At 37.5% G+C, this 25908-nt stretch overlaps 2 long non-coding RNA genes across 2 annotated transcripts; both read left to right on the forward strand.

Moving 5' to 3' along the window:
- The first annotated feature begins 5355 nt into the window (after positions 1 to 5355).
- LOC137167195 (uncharacterized) lies at positions 5356 to 15506 on the forward strand. Its single transcript, XR_010924046.1, has 4 exons — positions 5356 to 5481; positions 5765 to 5879; positions 6639 to 6718; positions 15330 to 15506. It is a non-coding gene; the product is annotated as an uncharacterized lncRNA (long non-coding RNA).
- Positions 15507 to 21710: 6204 nt separating this feature from the next.
- On the forward strand, positions 21711 to 25650 carry LOC137166922 (uncharacterized). Its single transcript, XR_010923876.1, has 2 exons — positions 21711 to 21853; positions 25596 to 25650. It is a non-coding gene; the product is annotated as an uncharacterized lncRNA (long non-coding RNA).
- The last annotated feature ends 258 nt before the right edge of the window (positions 25651 to 25908 follow it).

Raw genomic sequence — 25908 nt, forward strand, 5'->3', positions numbered from 1 at the left:
AGTGGTTTTCATCAGTAGATCTCAAAGCACTTAATCTCTAATATATTTATCCTAAAAACATCCCTTTGGGAATAGAGAAGTGCGATTATCCCCATTTTATAGGGATAATGGGGTTTTATGGGGTACTGAGGCAATGATTGGCTAATTGACTTCCCCAAGGTCTCACAAGAAGTCTGTGGCAGAGCAGGGCCTCTAACACAGGTCTCTCAAGTCCTTGGCTAGTGCCTGGACCATCTCTTCTAGTGAACCAGTTTACTAGTAGCAATATTTAAGAAACAGTGATCGTGAGTATGCATGCCACAAACATGATTTAAAGAGTTATACTCATCCAGTCATGGAAAATAAATCTTTTCTGCAGACTGTATGTCCAATTACAAATGATCAATACAGCTCGGAGCTTAAATATCAAATACAATGCCATCTACAAACTAATAATCATTTTAGTAATTATTATGCTGTGAATTATGTAGGGGACTGTAAACCATTCGTGGAAATGTGTGAACACAAATAGAGGCAAAGTTTGTCAAACTTTTCAACAAAAGCTATTTATCTAGTTTCAGTTAATTCAAAGCAACACAGGGTTCCCTGTTTTTGCATTAAAACTTTTAAGAAGAATTTTGATGCAAAATCTTAAAATCACCCAAGGTTCACTTGAAGGCACACTCAGGTTAGTGAACTTTAGAAAGCTTTTTAATAACTTTTTTTTCATATCTGCAATTACAACCAAACCCAAATCCAGGTACTGTTCATGTTGCTTCAGACCTCAACACAATCACTTTAGTCCTGCCCCAGATTTCAAAAGCTCTGCATTTCTATTACAACTGCCCCATTTAAAGAGAATACAGAAAACAGTCCAATTTCTCTGCTACCCTGAAAGGCCTTTCATCCCATTTCTAAAATGTAAGATAAAAGTCCATTTTGTGGAACAAAAACCTTTCTGGCTATATGGATGATGAGAGGTGAATATTTTCATATATCAGGGTTAAATGTCACAGTTCAGCCTTGTTATACTTTGCATTTGATTTGAACAGCTCTCATTTGAAATGGTGCATTACGTTGTTATGCACTAAGAGATATCTCGCTAATGATGATTACCAACATTATATTCAGCAACAATACAACAGCAGATGTATACCGTACCGCTCCTCCCCTTCCCTTTAGATGACAAAAGAAAAATGTTATAAAGACTTCAAATAAATGTTCAAACACTTATACATAAATAATTTCTTGAGTATATCTCTGTTATTGTGCTACAGCATTTAGCCCTAATGGCATTCATGTCAGGACTACAAATGATAAACAAGTTTGTTTTTATTCCATGTAGATATTATTCCTATGTGACTGGGAATCAGGAGAAATAGAAATCATATCTACTGAAAGCATGCAATTGCATTTAAAATGTCACACAGTTGCATTTATTATTCCAACTGGGTTTACAGAAAGAAAGGTCCCCCTCTGTTAATGAGACCAATGTGGCCAGTCCTTTTATAATAGCTTTAAGCTAATAAATAAGATCTTTGCACATTTTTAAAAGCAGTATTTATGCTCACTGTTCTCCTTTCTACCAAAAATAAAATAGTGTGGAATAACTACAATTGTTGGATACTTTAGGAAATAAAGAATTGAATGGAGAAACCCCTTCCCTGATTTCTCTCAGCACCGCATATTAATTGAAAATATTCCAGAGGGTCTCTCCTGCCACTGATTCTTGCACATGACTCCCATTAATGTTACCATAGCATTAAGGCATGACAGAGTATATTTTAGTGGTCCAGTAATAGGCACCTTGAGGGCACTATGATGATATCTATTCTGTAAATGAGGTAGTTATAAGGCTGATGAGAGCATACACATTTTGTAAGGTATTTAATCATGAGTATAGATTAATCAAAAAGAGTCAAAATTTCAATTAATAATAATAAAAATAAATAGTAATAATACTTAGCACACACAGCTTTTCCATTCTCAAAGGTTTATACACAAATTATCACGTTTACTCCCATCAGGTAGGTAAGTAAGTGTTATGGGCCCAATTCAGTTGTCACCAAGCATGGGGCAAATCAGGAGCAGGTCCATTAAAGCCAGCAGAGAAATAGTGGTGTGAAAATGACCAAAATCTGACTCATTAACTACATTTTTACCAAATGGGAAATGGAGCTGCAGAGAGGTTTAGTGATTAGCACTAGTGAGTTCATAGGCCTGGAGCTCATGAATGCCTGGCTTCCAGCACAGTGCTGAATCCATTAGGACAAACTGCTGCTCTGATCAGAACATGGCTTTAAACAAGTTTTCAAGTGACCTAAAAATTTGATAGTGTAAGACATCAGTTTGCACACACAGATCACATAATTGTCTATTCAAAGGGGTATTTAGATGTGCAGTTTCCCAATTTGTGCATGGAAACAATTGCTTGCAATCACTAATATAGGTTTTATGTATGCAAATAAGGGTGGGCATAACTTTTGGAGAAGCCGTTTCAGAGGCCACTTTGACAATGATGTACCTGACAATCAAAACTATATCATTATATCACAGGAGTTTCAAGTATACATCAGAAGAAAAACTGATCAATATGTACTTTTAGCCTGAGCAGGAGAGCAGTTGGGAAGCTGAAATTGGAAAGGAAGAACAAGATAATCTCCCAGTGATGAAGCAGGTCAGGAACCACAGCATGCAATGAAGGTAAGTGTGTTGATCTGGAGTGGTGGTGGAAGCTGAGCAAGACTGATGGCAAATAAAGAGAGGAGACTGAAACTGGGAAAGAAATGTCAGAACCTCAATGCTGGCCTTATTGAAATGAAAGGGAGTTTTGCTATTGACTTCAGTAGGACCAGTATTTCTCCCCAGGAACCTGTGTGAGGAAGAGGTTAACTTGGCATTTAAAGGGGAATTGAAGTTGAAGTTGGTGCTGCTGCAGGAGAGCACAGACTGTATCTAAATAATTTAGTGCAAGACAGCTCTACAGCAAATGACATTACTTCATGATTAGACCTGCACTAAATTACAATACTTCCATTGGAGCTTCATGAAAAGACTGGAGCAGCATTCCCCCCAGAGTTTGGTACCTGTATCCTCCCTTTTCTCCTAACCATGCACTCAATGTTCTCTCCTCACATGGCCGTATGAAGTAGGAGCAGAAAGCCAGATGCTTGGCTACAGAGAGCGTCTTGGCAATGGAGGAGGTAAGCACCTATTAGAAGTTTCTTTGTGCTTGTTATGGGTCCAGCCCTGCTCCCAGTGTAGTCTCTGGATATGTCTACACTGCAAAAGAAAGGTGTGTGCTTATCTCAGTTTTAACTAACTTAGGATAAAATAGCAGTGAAGACACAGCAGCTTGGCTTTTAACTTGGGTTAGCACCTTGACTTCAACCCCAGGCTCCTCTATAGGCTTTAACCCGAGTGGCTTTGTCTTCACAGTTATTTTAACCTGAGTTAGGTAAGGCAGATTAGCTGCCTAATGTTAAGAACATTCCTTTTTTGCACTATAAATATACCATCTGAAGGTTTTGCTATTGACTTAAATGGAAATAGGATTCGATTCTTTAATATTTTAATTTTATCTATCTAAAAATAGATCTAATGTCTCAAGAAGCTTCTACTAATCAACCCAGTTTAACAAAAAATAGACAAAGGGACAAAATTCAGAAACAATTTCATTGTAAGATCTATGCTGTGTAGTTGTAGCCATGTCAGAGGGACAAGGTGTGTGAGGTAATATTTTTTATTGCACCAACTTCTGTTGGTGACTGAGACCAGTTTTTGAGCCACACAGTCTGAAGAAGCTCTTTGTTGGACCAACAGAAATTGGTCCAACAAATATATTACCCGTCTTGATTCTCTATGTAAGATTTAGGCATAAGAAGTGTGTGAAAGCAAGGAAACTAAAGAAATGCACTGGGGAAAAAAATAACCTGCAAACTGGTATAAGGATAGGTACCATGTTGTTAGTATGGGATTAATTCTGCTAATGAGTTGATATTATGTTAGTACAGAATGAGGAAGACCTGTATTAATTCTCTAAGCATGTCCAGATGACCTAAATATTTCCAGGAACCTGAGCTATACATATAAAAGCTTTTTAAAAAATATTTACAGTGTTTACATTTCATGAGCAAAACCATTTGAGAAATGTGTGCCATATTATATGAGAGACGTAAATTCAAGCATATATTCTTTAGACTTTACCATGAAGGCGGACAGAGAACAATATAGGAGAATGTTAATTAAACACAACATTAGTTTAACACAGAGGAATTGTATATATCCTCTGTAGCCTCTCCGTTGTTGAATTATGCAGAAACTATTGATTATATTTCAAAGGAATTTTCTCCCCTTTTTTAAAAAATAGATGCCAATGACTTCATTTTTCTGGAGATGTCTAAGCTTCAAAGAGATTTGGCAAATATAGTAGAAAAGGAATTTCCGAAACGTAAGTTATGTCACCACAATTTTAACAGTCTTGTCCCCAAAAGAACTTTTTTTGAACAGAGATTGAACTTTGCCTGATTTTGATAAAGAGGAAGTTTAGAAGTAGGGCGTGTTTATCTTAACAGATTTCTATTCTAAACCTCAAAAATAATGATCATTTAAAAAATGGCATTTCTTTTTGTATTATACACAGGAAACAATAAAGTGAGTTCTTTCATACTGTTGCTGGAAAAAATTAATTTGCTTTCTAATATTAATGAGTATATTATTATCCTTTGCTAATTTAGAGCTTTCAGTCTTGATTCAGCTCATAGCTGCAAAGAACTCTAAACCACAAGCCTCACCAGCATCTTTACTTACATATAAAGAAAGTTGTGAAGAGCAGTCAAGAAGCAAAGACATTTTATACTATGTTAATTCTTAAATTTTAAAGGAAACTCCAACATATTGTGACATTAGGTAAACAAATTTTATGCCCATTTTAGAAAGGGTTAAACTGAGTTTTAGAAAGATTATGGACCATGGCAGCATGCAATTTTTTGGCCTAATGTTTATGCAGAGTTAGTATGACTACACCCACAAAGAAGTTATTTGTGTGCGCAAAGGACCAATCAATCTTCTAACTAGCCCTTTTGCATTAGTTGTGCATATTACTCGGTGTGCAGCTGTGCACACATTTTTGCGTAGAGCCCTGAGCTTCTTATTAGCACTGGTCAAATAGTGGAAGGAATACTATGAATATTCATTCATAATTGTAAATGATTTCACTTTGTGTGTGTGTTGCATCCCCTTTTGTATTTGCTTTCCAGAGTTATTTTAGTGAATGAGGCTATATGGGCATGGATATTTGCAGAAACAGTAAATTTTAAGGGAATATCGGAAAATATTTTCCAAAAGTGAATGCTGTATTTGGAAATGGAGAGTTTGGACTGAAAACCACCTCCTAAGAGTTTTTGCTCATTTGCTCAGGGATCATAGAGCATTGGACGAGGGCTTGGGAGAACTTGGGCAAGTCACTTCACCTCTCTGGCTATGTCTACACTACGAGATAAGGTGCGATTCCTAGCTCATGTACATATACTTGCACTAGTTAATGAATTGGAAGTGAATTAAGCTAAACTAAATTAAGGCCACTTGAATTCTGAATAAAAGTGTCCACACAGGTGTTATGACTTTAAAGTAGATTAAAATACATTCCCTTTAGTTAATTCTGATTAACTTTCTTGAGTGTTCCTGTGTAGACAAACCCATAGTCCTCTAACTCACTTAGGTCCTTCAGAAAAATTTAATCCTAGTAACAAGTAGCCCATACAAATTGAATTTTTAATCCTTACAGTGCACTGCTCCTGAACAATATATAGAGTTATTTGCGGAAATTAGGCAAATAATATGGAACAAATAAACTCTAGAAAATCATGATCTGCTGACCAAGATTTCAAGAACAGAAAGAGGTGATCGTTGTCAAATTGTTCATTATGAATTTATTTACCCATTTATTTATTTTGCTTTTATTTGAATGTATTTATTTGCTTGAATTTAATTGCTTCAGCGTAAGTACCTTGCCTAGCAATATACATAATGTCAGTGGCAGAGCCAGGAGTATAACTGAGAGGTGTTAACCTTGTGTGTCAACCATTAGACCACACTTCCCAACACAAATGTTTATCTCTAGGCCCAATATAACCCATATATCATTCCTTACAGATCCTGGCTCTATTGCCTTCCTAAGATATACTAAATGATAAGATCATGACCTAGCCGTCAGTGATAGGGAAGAATAATGTGGGAGTAGAGATAAGGTTGCAGGATTTAAATAAAAGAGAATGAATAGAGGAATATTTATTTCTGAATAGAAAAGGGGCCCCTTTAAAATCTGTTATTCTCAGGATGGGGACCGCAGCTTTCCGCACCACGTGAGAGTAGCGAGTTTGCTGAGCGTAGCATGAGGGTAAATATCTGTAAGCTTGTACCATCCTATCTTGAGTGGCTTTTATGTTACTAAACATCCATTTTCACGACTATTAGTATTAAAGTAATTATTTCTTCAGCATTAGACCAGACTGTCTGGTTGGATGGTGGGGGTGGAGGAAGAGATGAAATATGCAATGTAAGACACAAAGGAAAGAGAGCTGCTGTTGCTTGCAGTTAAAGAGTCTCCTGGGGCTGTTTGTCTGCCAAATGTTTCCTAAATTTCCTACTTTATCTTTTAGTCATCCAAACAGAAGAAGAAAAAAGGAAAAAAAGTGTGACATTCTGCTGGGGCTGCACTGCCGTGACACCATCTATGCTGGTAGTTCCACTTGTTTATTTGACATGGTTGACTTATGATGTCTTGGTCATGGCTTGTTTGTCCAGCCTGGCTCTTCATCCTGGCAGATTTGCTTTCAAGTGCCATCAACCTTTGTGAATCTACCTTTAGATCTGCTTTTAGTGAAGCGGGTGGGGGGGGGGGTGGGGAGCTGACAGGCAAAATTGCAGTGTTATCAAAAAAAGCCCAGGCGCTTGTATGCTCTGTGAGAGGTAGTACTTCAAATGTAATTTTACTGACAGGTTTAAAATGCAAGTCATTCATCCTCAGCCTTTGTCAGACTGGTTGAGCTGTTTTTCAAGCCCCCTTTTTTAAAATAAAATAAAATAAAAAGCATCAGTCTCACCTTCAGGTACATTTAACATATCATCTGGTAAACTACTACAGTACATCTGAAAGAGTGGATTTCATGTACATTTGTTCACTCAGGAAATCTGCTAGCTGCTATTGAGCTACTAATAGGCAAGGGTAATGGAGGAAATATTCCAATGATCCAGGAATAGTTGGAAAGGAGGAAAAGTGAAAAGGATGCTTCTGTCTTCACGGTAGTCGCTGTGAGACCAGTGAAGAGCGTAGTGACTGTGTGTGTTTGAATGCACCTGCCACAATACTAGTGCTGGGTGCTGGTATCAAAGTGAATGGGGGGAGGTCCCTACACCCCACATACAAGTATGTCTCAATGAGATACCAGAGGTTAACACTAGAATCAGGTTTGCCCCTCCATGTCCAGTCTGCAGAATTATTAATAGTGTTTTGGCGCCAGGTATTAATTCAACGATGATCAGCATAAGGCCAAATTGTGCAATAAAGGCACAGGTTGATGTTGTGGGAGTGGCTCTGCAAGGCACAGTGCAGCATACAATGGCCTCTGTGAGCAGGCCTCTCGGCTGCCTGGTGAGGAGGGGCAGGTTTAAACAGGAGAGGCCTGGCAAGGCATTCTCAGTGAGATGTCCTTAGCTTTGAAATTCACTTTTCCCCACTTGGTCTGCCAGATCCCAGGTTTGGGTCAGAGCAGAATTAATGTTGGCATTTAATCCTTACTTAGCTATACATTTCTGATCTTTCTGGTTTGTTTAATTTATAACACTGTTGACATTCTTTAAAAGGCAATAGATGCCTAAGCTTTCTATTTTAAAAAATATTTTTGGTTGCGATTTTTTAAATAAATTTTGTCTTCAGGTTGGCAGTCATCTTGCTCTTTGAGTAAAAAAAATAAAAGGGGGGGGGGAGAGCCTCTTAAAATCTGTTATTCTCAGGATCCACAGCTTTCTGTACTGTGGGAATGACGTGGGATGTTGTGATCCCTTATAATGGGTTTTCTTCCATTTCTTTCACTAAATCTTTAAGGACTGCATTTTGACTCTTCCCTTTATGTTTTCATTTTAGAGACTAGGGCTATTAGGATGTTACGGTAGTGAAATTAGAGAAAGCATTAGGACAGAATAGCTCTAGGCTGGAATTAAAAGGGGTAGCAACTAAGCACATGAAGTGCACAAAATCCTCCTCTTCAATATATATGTATTTTATATGAGTGGAGCATCAGTACCTTATATCACATAATCAATGTAATATACATGCTATATGTAAGTTTCCTCCGCTTCCCATGGCATAAAAGAGAACAATCCTTTGTATATCTCTCCATAAATGCACCTCCGGTATCTTTCTTATCAAATCAATCTGACATTCTTCCTTTTAAGCCTGACACACCATTAAATTGATGTGTAAAGATTTTTAAAAGCCCCACCAACCATCTTAATTTATACACTTCTTAATGGTATTTTAAGGCAAAAACTGCTTTTAAAAATTCAAGACACTCCAATCGCGTGACTTAAAATCCATATATTTAAGGAGTGGCGAATACAGCTTACTTGTATCCATTACAATGACTGTTTAAACATTACTTGTTTTGCTTCGTGTTAGAAATGTGATCAGTATAGTCGTGAAAAAGCAACATTCACCCTCTTCTTCAGAGACATATTGCTGTACTTTGGTAGCAAGATAACATATAGTCATTTGTATGGAAGTATATATGGATATGGTGAAATTTGTAGCCTCCATAATGGTGCCCACAATAACATGTGCAAATCATGCAATTATTAGGTTTGTTTGTAGACATTCCAATGTACACATCCTGAAAAACTGCAGGTCATCCAAAACGTAGCAGCCTGCCTGTATGACAACACAGGTCACTGAACATATCATGTGAGTGCTCCTCTCCCTACGGAAAGGCTCCCCATTAAAAACAAAATCCAGTTCAAGATTCTTATCATGACATTCAAAGCCATCCATGGGATGGATCCTTGGTCCTTTGGCCTCTTTCTCTGTGACCATAACTCTTCAAAACATTTATGTTCCACTGGAGCAATGAAACCTACAATCAATGGTGGAAGCTCATGAGTGCCAGAGACCGAATGTTCACGTGGACTTGACCTAGATTATGGAGCTCAAGCCTGCAAAAGAAAAACGTAATCAATGAACTAGCCCAATTTCATAAATAAATGCTAAATTAATTTCTCCAAATTAGCTTTAGCTCAATGAGTTCTTAGCACAGCAACTTACTCTTACACACAAACAAACATTTAACCTCTAAAACTAATCAAGCCATCCTTCATACAGACTGGGAGGGAAGGAAGAAAGAGAGAGAAAAACATTTCATACAATATGCAGAGTATATAATATCAATTATTCCTGACAAGATTTGGATTTTTATCAGTGTGATCAAAAGGCCGAAGCTATACAGTGTTCACAGATACTTTCTGATGATAAGTTTTATTTACCCATTTTGACCAAATCCATTTGTATACGCAAAACTCCATGGCAAAACTTATTCTGGTGATACTCGTGGGATACAAGGAAGGATCTTCAGGGTATAGCATGCTCCCATTATTGAGGACGATTTGCCAGTCTCTGCCAAAGAGGTTTAATTTTTTAGGGTGTTTTTTTGGATGCTCAACAGCTTCTGTAATCTCAGGCCACATTGGTTGCCAAGAACATCTTTTCTCATCTGCTTCTACCTAAGTAACTGTGGCTTTTTCCCCCCCCCCCAAACCTGGATCTTGCCACAGTAATCCATGCTTGAGAAAGCTGGAGAGGGTGCTGAATATGTCTGATAGAAAGGAAATGTAGAACTGGGCATTGTCTTTGAAGATTGCTTCTATTATGTACTTTCTGGGTACAATATCATTACAAATATTCTTAAAATCTCTCTTCGTTTGTGCTGTTCACAGACATAATACAACCTTCAAAATAGGGAATCAGAAAAAAAAGCTGCTTATAAAATAGCCCCATCCAGTGAAGGGTTTTTCCTCTGGGGAAGTCTCACGCTATCCTTTGGGGGGTATGGGTGTGTCCAGTTAGAGGCATTTATTCAGAATGTAGGGCCCAATGCTTCAGCTACTTCTCTCTGAATTTGTCAGATTTCTAATGTAATACATAAATCTGTTCCTGCTTGACTTCCACAGCTGGTTTTGATCAGGCTCCTATAAAAAGGAAGTTTCAATTAGCACTGATCCAAACATATTCTGGAGATATATTTTTATGGCTGCTTGACTAATAGCACTCTTTGTTCATAGTGGTGTGTGACTCTAAAACAAAACACAGCCAGAATTGTGAGTCATCGCTGCAAGGACTGTACTTTGTTGCAGAGGTCAGTCTCTGCCAAAACCAGAAGAATTAGCTAGCCAAATTGAATTAGCGGCTGAAACACATTAATTTATGCTATATAAATGTTATTGTGGCCCTGTGGGCAAGTACTTAGGTCATAAGCTTTATGAACTATTTGCAGCAAGACAGCTTACCAGTCATAAATCAGCACTAGAACATACCTTTGGAAAGTATTTACAGCTCTTCACTATCCCCCTCGTCTCTAGCCATTGTGATAGCTCACCATTTTGCACACGTTTTGCAATATTTAATACACAAGCCATGGATTAATGGTTAGTGTAGGCCTATCCCAGGTCTAGTTGAGACACAGCCATCCATTATGCTTGTGGCCCGTTCCACAGGCAGCTGTGTGTTTATCATTCCAGACAGCTCTCAGTGGGTACAGAACTCTGGCTCAGCACCAGCTTTTCGAGTCGATGCAGCTGTGCAGTAAATGGAAACCTTGATGTCTCAAACATACACACCACGAATCCCTGACAAGGCTGTTTCTCTTCTGGGGAGGAATTAGATCCACTTATGACTAGATTATTTCTAGAGTAAGAAAAGTAGAAATAAGTGTTTTTTGGCTGCAAATTGTGGCAACTGTGGAAAAATGCCAAGAAAGACTTATGCATAAATGATAGTGTTTAAACTTGTTTTTATGTGTTTGGATGTGTTTCTGCCAAAAATCTGACAGGGCCTCATTGTTGGAGCTTTTTCATCGTGAGGCCATTGGCTGCACACACTGAATGTTTCACAAATAATGAAATAATTGCATGGCTTTGGTGTTTAAGCAGGTGTCAACAAGTGTACACACTCTATTATACCTTGCAACAAGCCAGGTATGACCAGCATTAGTGCAAATAAGAAGCAAATGTCTTTCTCGAAAGCCAGGTATACCCTTTTAACCAAATTTCCTTAACTGTGTGTTCTAACTCAACTCACTTTTGTTATTTTGGATTATGCGTGGCTTTGTTCAAAGAGGTTTTTTGTTTTATTATTTGTTTTTGTCCTGCTTATCTGGAGCTTCCATTTCCTTGCACCATTAACACTGCAGAAGCTGTGACACTGACATATGCTCCACATGCATCTTCCCAGACATTGTGCCACAACAAATGCTTCGTCTTGTTTTCATCTGTAGTACAGCTAGCATTTTTATCAGGCATCTCTGGTACTGCAGTTCCCAAGGACACTGCAACCCATTTCAGATTCTAGACTGCAACTTGCAATTACTCACGTTTGCAGGTATTGCTTCTGTGCTGTGGGGATTCAGGAATGGTTGACCTTGGTCATCTGCAAGAAATGACATTTTTATGTGTGCTGAATATTTCAATTAGATCATGAGTGTTGTCATATCATAAAAATATTAATAAAAGCATTTATTAAAAGCAATAAAAGCTAAAATTGTTCCTGGAATGTCAAGTAGATTGTCTTAAATGTATAAATAGTCTATATTTTAATAATTTTTCACTGTACAGTTTAGCTTTTCATTAGTTCATGACTGTTGCCATGTTTTTACGTTTCCAGTAACAGAAAATGTGGAAAACATCACTTAGTTTTTAACTGTCCTTTATTATAAGTGAACACATTTCTGCCACTTACTAGCTGTGGTGACTCAGATTTGTGCAAAGACAAAGTTGGAGTCTAATCCTGCAACCCTTACTTTTGAGAGTTATCTTTACTGGGGCCTGCTCCTGCAAAACTCCTATTGACTTCAGTGGTGCAGGATTCAGTTCACACTCTGAAGGATTGCTGGATGGCCTATTAAACCTACCGGATCTTAATTTGTCTGTAAAAATATCTCTTTAAAGAAGGTAAAAACTGATTTGTCTCTCGCAGGGTTAATTTTCAGCAGTGATAAATCCATGTGTTTCCCATTATGCTTGCCTTCACAAAAAACATGACAGAAAGGAAAACCATTACTCGAAAAAAAAAAATCGTCCTCATATGTCTTAAATGAGTTTCTTCATTTTTAATAAATCTCAGCTCACTTTATAAAATCGGAGGCATAAACTATAATATGGACTTGGAGGGGAAATGACTGTGTGTTTCCTAAATGAATGTTTAATCAATAAAAGTGGTATGCCAGGTATTTACTACATTTCATTAACTGGTTTAGGGGAGTGGAGATATGTATGACAATTATTCAGAAAGCTCTGTAAAAAGATAGCCAGATAAACAAGGCTCCATAATCCACTTATACTTCTCAGATGCCAAAAGGTTGAACAAGCCTATTTAACAAGCTATATGCCTGTCTGTTTGGAGGAGCGGTTAAATCATGAATCTCTGCTCAACACCTGAGGCAGTCCGTTAATAAAGATCTTTAGTAACATATTTCTGTTCTATTAAGAACGGACATAAAACAGAATAATTTAAAACATGTCAATAACTCAAGGCAAAAATGTCAAAACACAAGATGCATCATCTTCATAAAATTTAGTCATGTTTGCACAGTGATGACAGGTTGAATATTGCTGGCTGTGTTCAAAAATTGTTTTTTGATTTAAAAAATATTATTCTTTTAGCAAAAATTACCTGCAGTAGTTTACTGCTGTGATGTCCTTTTGTTAGTTGGTAAATTGAGCGATTTTTATTTTAAGAAGATGCCCTGGTAGCTGAGGTCTGTTGTCAGCTGCATGCATCCATAATAAAGACATTTCCAAACATTGTATGCACGAGGACTAGACCATGCTTTGTTTTTTTGGGGGAAGCTTTTATTGACAGTCTAATGGGCTCCCTGGGGTACAATATGGAACTATGGGACCACTGTGCCCCCTTAACCCTCCAGCCTGGGCTGTCTCTCACAATACTTTGCTTAATGACAAGCAGCAAACCTGTCCAGGTGCTGTGATCACTCAGTCAACGACATACAGAGAGACACCCAGCTAAATTTCATGAATGCTCTCTAAGACACTCATGAACTATATAGAGGGAGACACCAGCAAATCTCTCCAGTCCGCAGCCTTGCACCCCAGAAATGTATTGTCGTACACTGCTCAAGACTTTTTCTTGAACAATGAAAGCTCATTAATTTGTTTGCCACTTCATCAAAGGATAGTGGACATATACCAGTCTTTGAAATCTGAGCAGATTCCCCAAGCATATTAGACAAAATCATTGGTGAAGATAAAACATTATAATAAGTTTATTCACCACAGAAAGATGGATTTTAAGTGATTATAAGTGTCAGGCATAAAGGTCAGAGAGAGTTACCTAAGAAATAAAAATAAAATCAGTCTAAATCCTAAGATTTAATAGCCTACTTAAGATTTGAATCAATCTGTTTTTCCTCACCCTACTGGATATTGTAGGCAGGTTACAGTTCTTAATATACAGGGTGACTTCTCTGCCTGGGACCAGTCTCCCCAGTTTAAAGTCTTCGTCTTCCCAGCATTCTTGTTGTCTTCAGAGTAGTTGGAGGAAGAGAGAGGTAGTCTCATGATGACATTATCCCTTATTTTATACTCCCAATTCATGTCCCAGCGAAAACCAGACACATCCTGGTGGGCCTTGCTGAGTCACAGAGTTGAGCAATTCCAATTGTGTGATGCTTGTGCAACTCTTTTTTATTGAATTGTAACTCTTGTTTACAATTCCCCTACTGGTCAATGGTCATTTAACACCCTCCTGGCTGTGGGTCACCACCTTCGTTGCCACTGGAGACCCAGCAATGAGTGTACATGGTGAGTTCTCTGTAACTTGAAGTCACCATTATTTCATTATTCAAACCAGAGCTTAGGGATCTATTTCAGAAGTGAGTGGGTGAGGTTTTGTGGCCTGCAATGTGCAGGAGGTCAGACTAGATGATCATGATGATCCCTTCTGACCTGAAAGTCTGAGTTTCCCAGACTCTCAACATATTTCAATAACAACCATATAGCAAAATCTCATAACTTCATGCACAGTAATGATATATATATTTTGACAGAACAATGAGTTTCAGCAGATCATGACTTTTCATATGGTATCTTACAAAGCATGTTTTCTATGTAATGTCGAAACCATATACTAATGATGAATACAGGGTTCATAGGGTGCTATTTTGAGGTGCAGTGCGTCACACCGTCTTCTAGACTTTGGTATATGCTACACTGAGTCTGCAGTGACAATGAGGCCTACAAAAGTTGCTGACCTTCCATATAGCACATTGGATAGTTTTACACATGGGATTATTCATTATAGCTATAGCTTCCTTTTTTAAAAAATCTACCACATTCATCTAGCTAATATATTTTGCTGATTAACTAACGGCATCTCTTTCTTTCAGAATGTTTTAGGGATGAAAAATTGATTTTGCAATATTTGACAACCCTCCTTTTAAGGCTTAGCATATCTATAGAACCAACAATAGGTTTATGGTGGTGTAGTGGCCTTTTTTTCCTTTTCAGATTGAGGGCTACATTGTTTGCTATATTTGGATTATTTAAAACTTTACAGTGGTTTTAACTGATTTCACTATTAGTAAAATTTTGGCAATTTTGATTTATTGTGTGATACATCAGGACTTGATTTATTGTGCTACTTATACTCTTGTTTTTGTCTCTTACATTCTGCATATTACTTGTGAGTTTTTGTGGTTTGCTATTTTTAAGTGACACTGGAAAACATTTGCACTAAGCCTTGAAAGCAGGTATTTCAGTGGCCAAGTAATTCACTCCATTATGTGAATTATGTGAACCTCTGGGCTGGCAACATGCAAGATTTCTCCAAATATATTTGATTGATTTCATGATAATATCTACGATTTATTTTAAAAGAATACTGTCTAGAATTTGGGAAGTATAGGTATTATTATTAGTTTTTTCATCAAATTTATGTATGTATGCATGCATGTCTTTTTAAAAAAATGTACTTCTCAGCCAACATAGTTTTTTTTAAAACTGCCAAAACCCCACCTCTAACTTTTTTGACCCAATTTACCACTTGTGATGCATCACTGTCTTATTTCCAGGTTATGGGAGCGTTGAAACAAACACCAGTAAATGTGAAAACCAGTTCTCTGTACCACCCCTGAATTAAGCAGGATGTTGACAATGTAATAAAGAATGGATGAAATGCAAAACGCCTGAGCTTTTAAGTGTCTGGGAATTGTGCAGCTGTTTGAGAAATCAATGTATTTGTTTAGCTCAAAATGCAAGTAAATTATTAGAGATCACTTAATAGAAAAATCATCTCAACCATGGAAGAATTGGAGTGAGATATTCTGAACCTTAATAAATTTTAGTACATTCATTGTGTCAAGCACCCTCGTTGCCAAGGTCACTGAGGGCAAAAAAGGTATTGCAAATATTTGTAATATGCTTATCACCATCACACAACTGAGACCATTTGTATTATGTCTCTGAAAGGGAACTGATGTTAACTGCAGATTCAAAAGAAAATGCTTGCACTTAGATAACTGTGGTCTCTTGCAGTAGTAATTGTTAATGTGGAGCTGAAATCCTTCCTTTTGTAGATGCTTTGGAGGATGTCTGTGTGGCTCAAGGATAACTTGCCATGATTAGTATGCTGCCTTCGCTTTTCTTAACATGTACACAGAGTCTGAATCTGATCTTGCTTCACTGGTTATACTGTGCTATAACACCACTGATTTCTATGGGAGTACCTCTGATTTCCCCTGGTGTTAGTGACTTCAGAATCAGGCTTTTAGGATATTGGTAAATTTTCTCCCTGTACCTTTTGTGACATAGATCAAATATAGATATTGTGTTTTTTCTGTACTTTTTGGATAACATGAGGCTTTCCTTTGGCATTCATTAACTTAGTGTGTTTCATTGTGTTTTCTTCAAAATAAATAGCTTGGTGGTCTTTCCTTTATCAATATGTTACTAAATTTTAATAACACTAAATAATGAATTATCAATGAGCAACTGTAGATCAAAAGTGAAACAATATTACTCAAGACAACTGTGCACAATCGCAAAAAAATGTAAATTTCTGATATCATGTAAATCTCTAAAGAGTAATGTGCTTTAGGATTAGCTGCTGGGGGCACAAGAAAATCAGCTGAGTCTAGATTATTTGTCACATAGCGGCTGCCAATTAGACCCTGCTGGTGGATGCAATGTAACAGACAGTGTGTCAATTAAATCCCACCTTTTGGGAAGGCAAAGTGCCACCTTTAAGGGAAGAGTTTGTTAGACTCTTGCTCAAGAGCTCATCTCTTGATACTGATATTTGAAGACTTAGTGGGGAAGGTTATAGAGAGAGTGCAGGTGAAATATCTCTGCCAATGTCTGGAATCTGCCTTCACCCTAGTCATCTGATTTTAAGCCCGAGTATGGAAAGGAGAAGGTATAGTTGATTATTTTTTTATTAATTATTGGGCCTACCGTGTTCTAGGTGGTGTGCAAACATAAAGAAGGATGGCACAGACCCTTCTTTTATTAGATTATAATCTTAACACAGACCAAAAAAAGACAAACAACATAGGAAAAAGCATTACAAAATCCAGTAAAGAAATCAGGATGGTGATCAGCTTCATCTTGATATAGCACAATTTGTTTGTTTTTGTTGTTTTAAATCAAATCTGTAAAGACAGATTCTCTCTGTTCTACTCCCTTTGTGCTGTTCAGATGGTGCAAAGGTAGAACAAATCAGAGAAAAGTCTCTTTCTGGGAATTCTTCCAGTGTAGGAGAGTCCACAATGGACATAGACTCATCAGAACTGGCTCCTAGACCTTTCTTCTCCCAGTCCCCTAGCATGAGGTAAGGGGGGACAGGATAACACTGGGGTAATACGGGGAGACGGAATGTTCAGAGTGCACTGTACTCCAGCTATGGTCCTTTGGAGATGATAGCCATCTTGTGCAAATTAGCACAGCCCCCTGGCAGGAAATAACCAGAACCATTATGTCTTACAGCTGCTTAGATGCTGTTGACCTCAAGATATTGCTGACTTGCTTGTGGTTGCTAACAGGGATGGACAGAGTTGTTTCTTTTTTTGTTGAGAGGACCTAAAGCATGGTGCAAAATAATTGTTCCTCTATCCCACTGCACACTCAAGTCTCAACGCTCTCATCCCTCCTGTAAGGCTTCTAGGGGAGATAGTAACAGGCTATGGGCTGTGGTATCTCCAATACATAGGTGATATTTGGTTTTACATTTGAATAAAGACATCACCAAGATGATTCATGTCCTTGTACCTGCAAGATTAGATTACTGTAACATGGTCTATGTGGGTATACTTTAAGGCAACTCAGAAAACTCAGCTGGTTCAGAAAGCCCATATTTCCATAATGCAATGGTGAGACATCAATAGGCATTAATAAATTTCTAACTTCCCCTGTGATTTACTTAGGTTTTTTTGGAAGTGATTTCACTACTTCTTTTTTTATGTGACCGGGTGAGATTGACAGCAAATACAGTACATAGCTAAAAAAGAAGTCAGCCAGAGTTCAGATGTTTGTCTTTAAATTATTCCTTTCAAAATCAGCAGTAATTCAAGTATCCAATATCAGGTCAAAAGCCAATTAAAAATGTGGGGACAGAAGACAGTGTGATATATTTGCAACTTTTCACATTTCTCTCCTCTCAAACACTCTTCCTTTTTGAAGATCTGCCAATACAAAAATAATAGTGTATGGAAGTAAAGGTATGCTTTATGTGAATTGTCAGGTAAATGATATAATGTAAACAGAGGAGATAATTTACAACCAAATACAGTGACACACCATGCAGATATGAAAGCACAATTTGGATTTTCTTTTTACCTATCTCCAATTTCACTAATGTAACTCATTTGTCAAAATTAATTTGAGGAAAAGGTCTAGATGCATGGACGGTAGCCACTTGACCCCTAATTTTAAAGGGGATGCAAATATACCTTGCCTTGGGCAAATTGTGTGCTCATTCCATACATGCAGCCCTCCATTTGTGTACATAGGGAGGTTTCTTGTGTAAGAAAATCTATGTGGTTTACACTTGTACTGATGTTTTGTCACTGTTCTTCGGTGCCTAATAGATAGGTGCATTTTTCAAAAATTGAAATGAATACATTAATAAAAATACACTAAGGGAGAGGAAGCATTTACTCTCCTTTAAGAGACTGCCCTCAAATTCCCACTAATTACAGGTCTATTTCAATTGAATGCATGCTAGTAAACGTATTAGAATATCTCCTTTATAAATCACATAGTGTATTATTTGTTGACGATCAGTTTATTATCATTAGAGAAAATGGGTTTCTGTTTTCCTCATTCAACCATTACAGCATTAGAATTAAAAGTGACAAATGACTTCTGTAGTGCTATGGATTCAGGGGTCATATACTGTGGAGCACATGATTTATCCAAGGGTTTTGATCTTGTGAACCACGGTATTTTATTTGCAAAGTACTCACTTTGCTTTTCCAGTTCACATCTGTATTATGTGAAATCTTATTTTGCTGGTAAGTAGAGGTTAGTTTATTATGGAGTGTAACAAGCTAGATATTTTCTAATACATGGTGTCAACAGACTCTCCATTTGCTGGCCTCGGTTATTTTTGCTCTGTTTTTTGATTTACCTCCTACAGAATATGTGCATCATCATTAATAAACCTTTCAACCAATCACTCATCTAGCTGGAAGCTCTAACCACGAAATGTATTTTTAATTTGTGTAGATCATTCCTGAAAACCTCTGCTTTGTTATAACTTTCACTGCTAACTTTGGGCAATCTTTACACAAGCAAAGTTCTGACTGACTCCAATAAATATGTTGGGTCCAGGAGATTCACCTGCATCAGGATTGCAAGATTAGGCCCTGGTATTTCATGAGCATGAATTTAAGATAAACTTTGTGGTGTTTTCTTTTTAAAGTGGGCAACCGCGATCGCAGAATTAATTACATCATTACAACTCCACTCTTATCACATCCAGGAATGATTCATTATTAATCAGTTTGTTTAAAATGAAGAGAAACCAGACATTATGTTGCCAGGGGAATAAGGCTAAAATTGGAGTTGCTGGATTCAGGATTACATTGCTGGATAATCATCACTGGCAACTCCAGGTATTTAAGTCATCTGGACAAGGAATTTGATATTGTAAAAATTCTAAAGTTTAAAATAAGAAAGTTAAAATAAAATTTGGTTAGAGTGGTGCTATACAATAAACAAACAGTTTATGCAAGGTCAAATATGTCTTGGCAGCAATTTTTACCACATGTATACCTTATAGTGACTTCATTGTATCTGTCAATGGCTCCCTAAGTCAGAATGTAAGTGATGTTATTCTTTGATCATTATCGTTGGTTTAAATTAGGTATCCCACTTGTAACGCATCAGTGTGCTATTTGAATGCTAAATTTACACTTCTTTGTCTACTATAACAACTCTTTCATATAAGTGGAATAGAGAATTATTTTGTCATGGCGGTATATGGTATATTGGACCTATACTTTATTAATTAATTTATTTATTAATTTTACTTTAAGGTAAAAAGTCATATTTAAGGCAGAAGTTATGGGGGCTCAGCTGTCTTTTAATTTACTTTACCAAATAACATAGCTGGAGTCACTGATTTTTCAGATACTCTCTAATTTTAATTCTAATTCTAGTTATTTATCTGTGCTGCATAGCATCTGTGTTTAATCTGTATTTAAGGGTAAATATTCAGCACAGCGGATTAGTTGCATGTGAATTCCAGTCATATAAAGTATGCCTTGAGCACTTAGGGCCTGATCCAAACCCCTTTGCATCAGAACTTAAATCACAATGCACCATTTAAAAATGTACTTCTTAATTTATTAGGTGTTTATATTAGATGTGAAATCCTGCATTTGCAGAAACTAAGGCCTCCAACTTAGGCGTAGGATGGGAAATTACTCACCTGAGTAGCTGACGTCATTAATCACTAGTTGTCATGGTTGAGAAATCATGGATACTCCTTCTATTCAGCTGCCACACTATGCCTGAGAAGGGAAGATAGGATTCAACATAAGTCAGCGAGTTCCAGCCACCAATATCCACTGCCCACACCCTCTGCTCTTTTCTCTCTTGCATATGAGAGTGCAAGACTGGGGCCTGCAGGGCTAGAAGGGAATAGTCACATTGTGCAGAGACTTCTACTGGTACAAATCCTGCCCTATGGTTCCTCCGTTCACGCCAGCTAGGATGCATACAATCTCTCTGCAACCCACTCTATGCCAGGCAAGGCATGATGGAGGATCAGGGCTTTTAAATTGCTGGCTGTGTATGATGACATGTTAACCTCATAGCCTCTTACCTTTGTTTCTCCTTTGAAAATGAGACCTTGCATCTCTGTGGAGTTTCTCTTGGTGAGTGATAAAATCTTCCTGAATTGATTTAATTTTTTGTAATTGCTGTGTTGTAAACAATTGGTATTAGATTCGCTTGTGAGTGTCTTCTAACAAAAAATGTTAATGCTTAACTTATGGCTCTTTCAAAATGCTGGAAATTGCACCCCAAGGCCTCTCCGTGTGTTTTGCAGCATGGCTGTAACTATGGTGACAGTTTCTTTCTTAGAAGTATTGGCCTAGTGTTCCCTGAACTCTAAACAGCATACTAAATCAGATCTGATTAAAGTGGGCTCCCATGATAGAGCAGAAGATTGCTTAAATCCTTCTAATTTGTGACCTATGATTGTGCTCAGTTAAATGTGATACTAAGGTCAAGGTCTAACATAAAGTCACAGAGAACACCACAAATTCATTACTACATTTTAATTCATGTTGTGACACAGCTGAGAACATGCTTCTTTCCCTTTGACCCTTAGTTGTAAAGGAAATCCATCTGTTCTTACTAGGTTATGCAAACCTCTGGAGAGTAGATTGCAAGGATTGTTAAGAAAATAAAAGGTCACAATACTCAAACATCTGTGTAAACACCTTATCATTAATATTCTACTCCACAATGACTATAGGTCCAATCAGTAAATTAGGGAAATATTTATTTAATAATGACTGACACCTTTAAGAACAGAATATATATATTCAGAATATGGTTGCATGGTGACAACCATGTTATCCTGTTCATTAGTGTTATACACACAGTGTGTGTATAATAAATTTAATGTATAGATGTGTGTGCAATGAATATACAGTGTGTGCATACAGCTGCCTACTGTGTATACATTGCATATACACACATGCACTAATGAACATGATAATAAGTCTGTCAACAATGAACAAACAGAAGCAAAAAATTAAGTCCCACATAATAATAATGTAATGTTTGGAAATGTCTCTTTTTTCGTAGAATGCTTGGCTGCTAGCTGAGACGAATTCATGTTACATATACTCACAATGTATTTGGGTCATTTTGTTTGTTTTTTATAAAAAAATAAAAAAAGGTTTTTATTGCTGTGTTTGCTGTAGCTATTCAACTGATACAAATGTTATATATTTGGTCTTACCTTTTTCTTTAGCACAGTCAACTGCCTGTCGATCTTCATATCTGCGAAAAAAGAAAAAACACCAGCCACCCCACTGTGTTGATTGTGACAGCATTGTAGTGCCAGAGGACCAAGAGACAGGTGATGGTTTATGATAGAAATAAATCTTTTATGAGAGCAAACTTGGAAGAATTGCATGCTTTTGTAAGGGATATATCTCTGCACAGTTATCACTGACAGTCTTCTCAAATGCATCAATTCGATAAGGCAGGGTTTTTATTGCATCTAATCAAGTACTGAGGTGTGAAAAAAATGATAGGGTGCATATTTTCTGCATATAACTTTTTTTAGAGGACTGCATTCATTAAAAGATGGTTAAATTGGTCTCCCACATTTTATGGTACAACTTTTAGTGTTACATAGCATGCAACATTGATCACTCAGTACATTAGCTTATTATTGCATTCTGAAATGAGACACTTGTTTTTGTAAAAGATGTTACTTCAAATGAGAAAAAACATAGAATCTAATATTGTTTCTTCAAAATGTAAGTGTAGGAAAGATGCAATGTCTATATACACAGCATCTTCAGTACACATACTGTAAATAGATTGTGTAATCATTGTACTATAAAGATCATTATTATTATTCTCAGAATATGTATAAACAGAATAATGACTTCCAAAAGATAGGTATAAACAAAAGACTGCACGGTACTACTGCCAGGCAAAAATCAGCTGATGGTTTTTACCCTGAACCATTCTTAAAATAAATGTTTTCTGAGTTTGTTTCATGTTACATCATCCTCTCCCCCACCCCCATGAAATTTTCATTTTCACAATTAAATAATTCACAGTCTAGCACATTGACACTAAGCAAATAATGGGCAATATTCACACACAACTCCACAAATCCACACTTTTGTTTGTGAAAAATCTGCCAAAGGTGAAAGTTATTCCCAAACCTCTAATTTTGTCTAATGAACTAAAAAAAAAGGAGGGATGGAGTTCTAGTCTTCCCTCTGCTACATGTCTGACTTTTATAATATTTTGCAACTATTGTGCATAGTGCTTTGCACTTAGTTAGCTGGCAAATACCATTCCTAACGTTCCACATGTGGCGACAGTATAATATCTAGTGACCGGCACTCGCCCCCACTCGCCCCCTCCCACTCGGCAATTACAGTAGACCTGAGACCTGACCTTATCGGGACCTTTACTGACACACCTAAGATAGCACGTCTGAAATGGCAAACAATGGGACGTTGCAAAAAGCCCAGGAGCAGCCATTGGCTGTTACGAATACTGCACACCTCTCACGAACAGGGGCAGCCATCGGCTGTTACGAATACTGCACACCCCTCATGTACCAAGCATAGCCCGAGTGCATAATAACCGCTGCGTTTCGGCGGGCCTGGCAGAAGAGCTGTTGGCCCGCTAGACTGATCCCCTGGAGCTGCTACCTCTTCCCGCCCCCGAGTCCTCTGCTGGGCGAGAGTCGAGTCGAGTGTAACCGGTCCGAGTTTTGAACCCGAGCTTTTCTCGTGTCCCCCGTTGGTCAGGCGTCATGACCCTGTTCCTCGTGGTGGTAAGATTTTAAATAGTATTCTTGTTATAGTTTTCAGGTATTAGTAACATTAATTTGATTATACTTTTGAAACTCATATAATCGTTATCTAGTGTACTCTGTGTCTTGTTCTCCTTCTAATCTGCTTAAGTCCCCCTGTTAAGGAAAGTAGATAGTCCTGTTATATGTATTGTTCCTTTTTCCCTCGTAAAACCCCACATCCCCTTTGCCCCAAATAAACTTGTAAATAGTTAAGAAACTGTTTTCTCAGCGTGGTGCTTGATAATCAGGGGATTTCTTTACCTGTCTGCAACATCACATTTTACAGATGAGGAAACTGAAGTCAGAGAAGTTAAGTATTTGCTGAAGAAACAGCACTAGACAGTCAGTAACAGAACTGCAATATAATAATAGGACAGATAAATATAGTGCTCTTGGTTTCTTGAGTTACTTCTCTTGTTGTTCATGAATACTATGAACACTATGTCCCTAATAGGTCGCTCGTTAGTCCCCACAATCCCATCTTCCCAATTCACCTTCCTTTCTAATTCCATTTTGATGGTCTCTCCTTCTACAGTCCCCTTACCACCAATGCAATCCCACCTCTTTTTCCTCTCTCTCTATCTCTCTGTTCCTGAGCTGTCTCCTCACAACATATCCTGACTTCTCTCAACTTGTTGTGTAGTTTTATCTGAGAGAGGGGCAATAGCCTGGAGTGCCAGTTCTGGTGGCCTTGGTGAGCCTTTTAACATTTTAAACATTGTATTAACTTTCTATATTATGTGTGCATACATTCATTATTTACTCAGAGCCATGCTGGCTTGTCCAGATGGAATATGCCTCTCACATCAAACAGGTTTGCAGGCTATCAGTTTATTTTAGCAAGTAATTGAAATTGCCATAAAATCCCATAAACAGAGTGAATGAAGGCCAGTTTCTTTTACTAGATTAATGACTAGGCTGCATTGAGAGCAGCTTTTTTCTAAACACAAGCACTGTTTGACCAGCAGATAGTCAACAGGTTTGCTGCTGGTGGAGGTGGCAATGGAACAACATGGGAAAGTAATAAGGAACACAGTATTTGGAAGAATAACGTATGATAAAAAGGGAGTCTCTGTATAGTTCTATTTTATAGGATCAAAATAAAAGCAGTATGAATGTTCATACTTCATATGGCTTGCTTCAGAATGAGCTATGCAAGGGAATAGACTAGGGAAACAGGATTAAATGTGTGTATACACACATTTATAGATGTAAACTAATATGTGTTAGTCTGTCTTTGTATCTCAGTAAGTAGAGAGAAGTTCTTTGAGGGATTCCACCCCCTCAAAAATATAAGGCACATCTTTAAAACAATAGTCTGCCAGTTGATTGATTTTACAGCACAACAATTGTCTTTCTTTCTTTTTTTTTCTATCAAGTTAACTGTTAAAGGGAAGATTAAAAATCCAGAAACTAAAATCCCAGCATACCTCCTGAAAGTTAGTCTCACTGGAGAAACAAACCCTAATAACTCTAAGTAAATTTACTTCATCTAAAATCTATAGATAAGTTGACAGGCTTTTCAAAAATTTAAATAGAAAAAAAGACAAAGGGGGAGAGAGAATTTTGAAGAAGTGACGTGTACTCCATGCTTCATTTCAAGTTAGATATTGTGATCCTTACACAAAGAGGTTGTCAGCAGTAATTTTCTTTACTTTTTAATCAACTTATTTCCAGAACACTATAGAAAAACAGGGTGATGGAAAGAAACCTCCTTCTGGACAACATAAAAATCAAATGGGCCCATACAGAATTGAAAAAAAAATCTAATAAAATATGCTGTATAATTAGGAAGAACACGTTTCATTGAATATAGATTGCCACACTTCTTTGAGGACTACAGAATATGTGGAAGTTCTTACATATTTTTATGTACGCATAAGACCAGATCCTTGGAAATGGCCATTTGGTACAGGACAGTAAAGTTGACTTGTGCCTCGGTCCCAGTCTCCCCCTGCACACCCAGCTGGATCACTTGGTCACTGGCTATGGATTTAATCTTGAAGAGAAACTAATAGCATTTTTAAGGCTGGTCTGAATTGTTCTGGATGATAGCATCCCCCAAGTGTTTTTCCAGTAGAGGAGAAGCACTGAAGCACAAGGGTATTCTGGCCACACATCTGTTGCCCCGTCTCCCCCCACTCCCAAGATTCCTGCTGATGCAGATTAAGAGGCCTCTACTGTGCCTGAGAAATAGTTAATTCTAATACCAGTGTTGTCAACTCTCTTAATTTTGTCATGAGACTCATGATAATTTTTTTCCTTAAATCCCCAGCTCCTGGAGTCAAGTGGATATGTGATGATTTCAGCCTTCATTCTTAAAGAAAAAGTAAGTTTCTAGCCCTTGTGGCTGTGGAGAAAGCTTCAAAATATGACCCCAGTGTACCCTAAAAGATCAAAAAGCAAATAACACCAAATCTATTATTTTTACATAATCTCGTGATTTTCAAGTCATTCTCATGATTTTTGAACATTTGGGGTTGGCAATACTGTAATCCTATCAGGAAATTGTCCTTTAAATCTATAGAAAATGTTAGTGTGTAATTTCTGGGGTAGCAGTGATTTACTTACTGAAAATCTGTCTGAGG

This window comes from Emydura macquarii, unplaced genomic scaffold, assembly GCF_026122565.2.
Source record: "Emydura macquarii macquarii isolate MOO-44397 ecotype Brisbane River unplaced genomic scaffold, CSIRO-AGI_Emac_v2 contig_2897, whole genome shotgun sequence".
In the NCBI taxonomy this organism is placed as follows: Eukaryota; Metazoa; Chordata; order Testudines; family Chelidae; genus Emydura; species Emydura macquarii.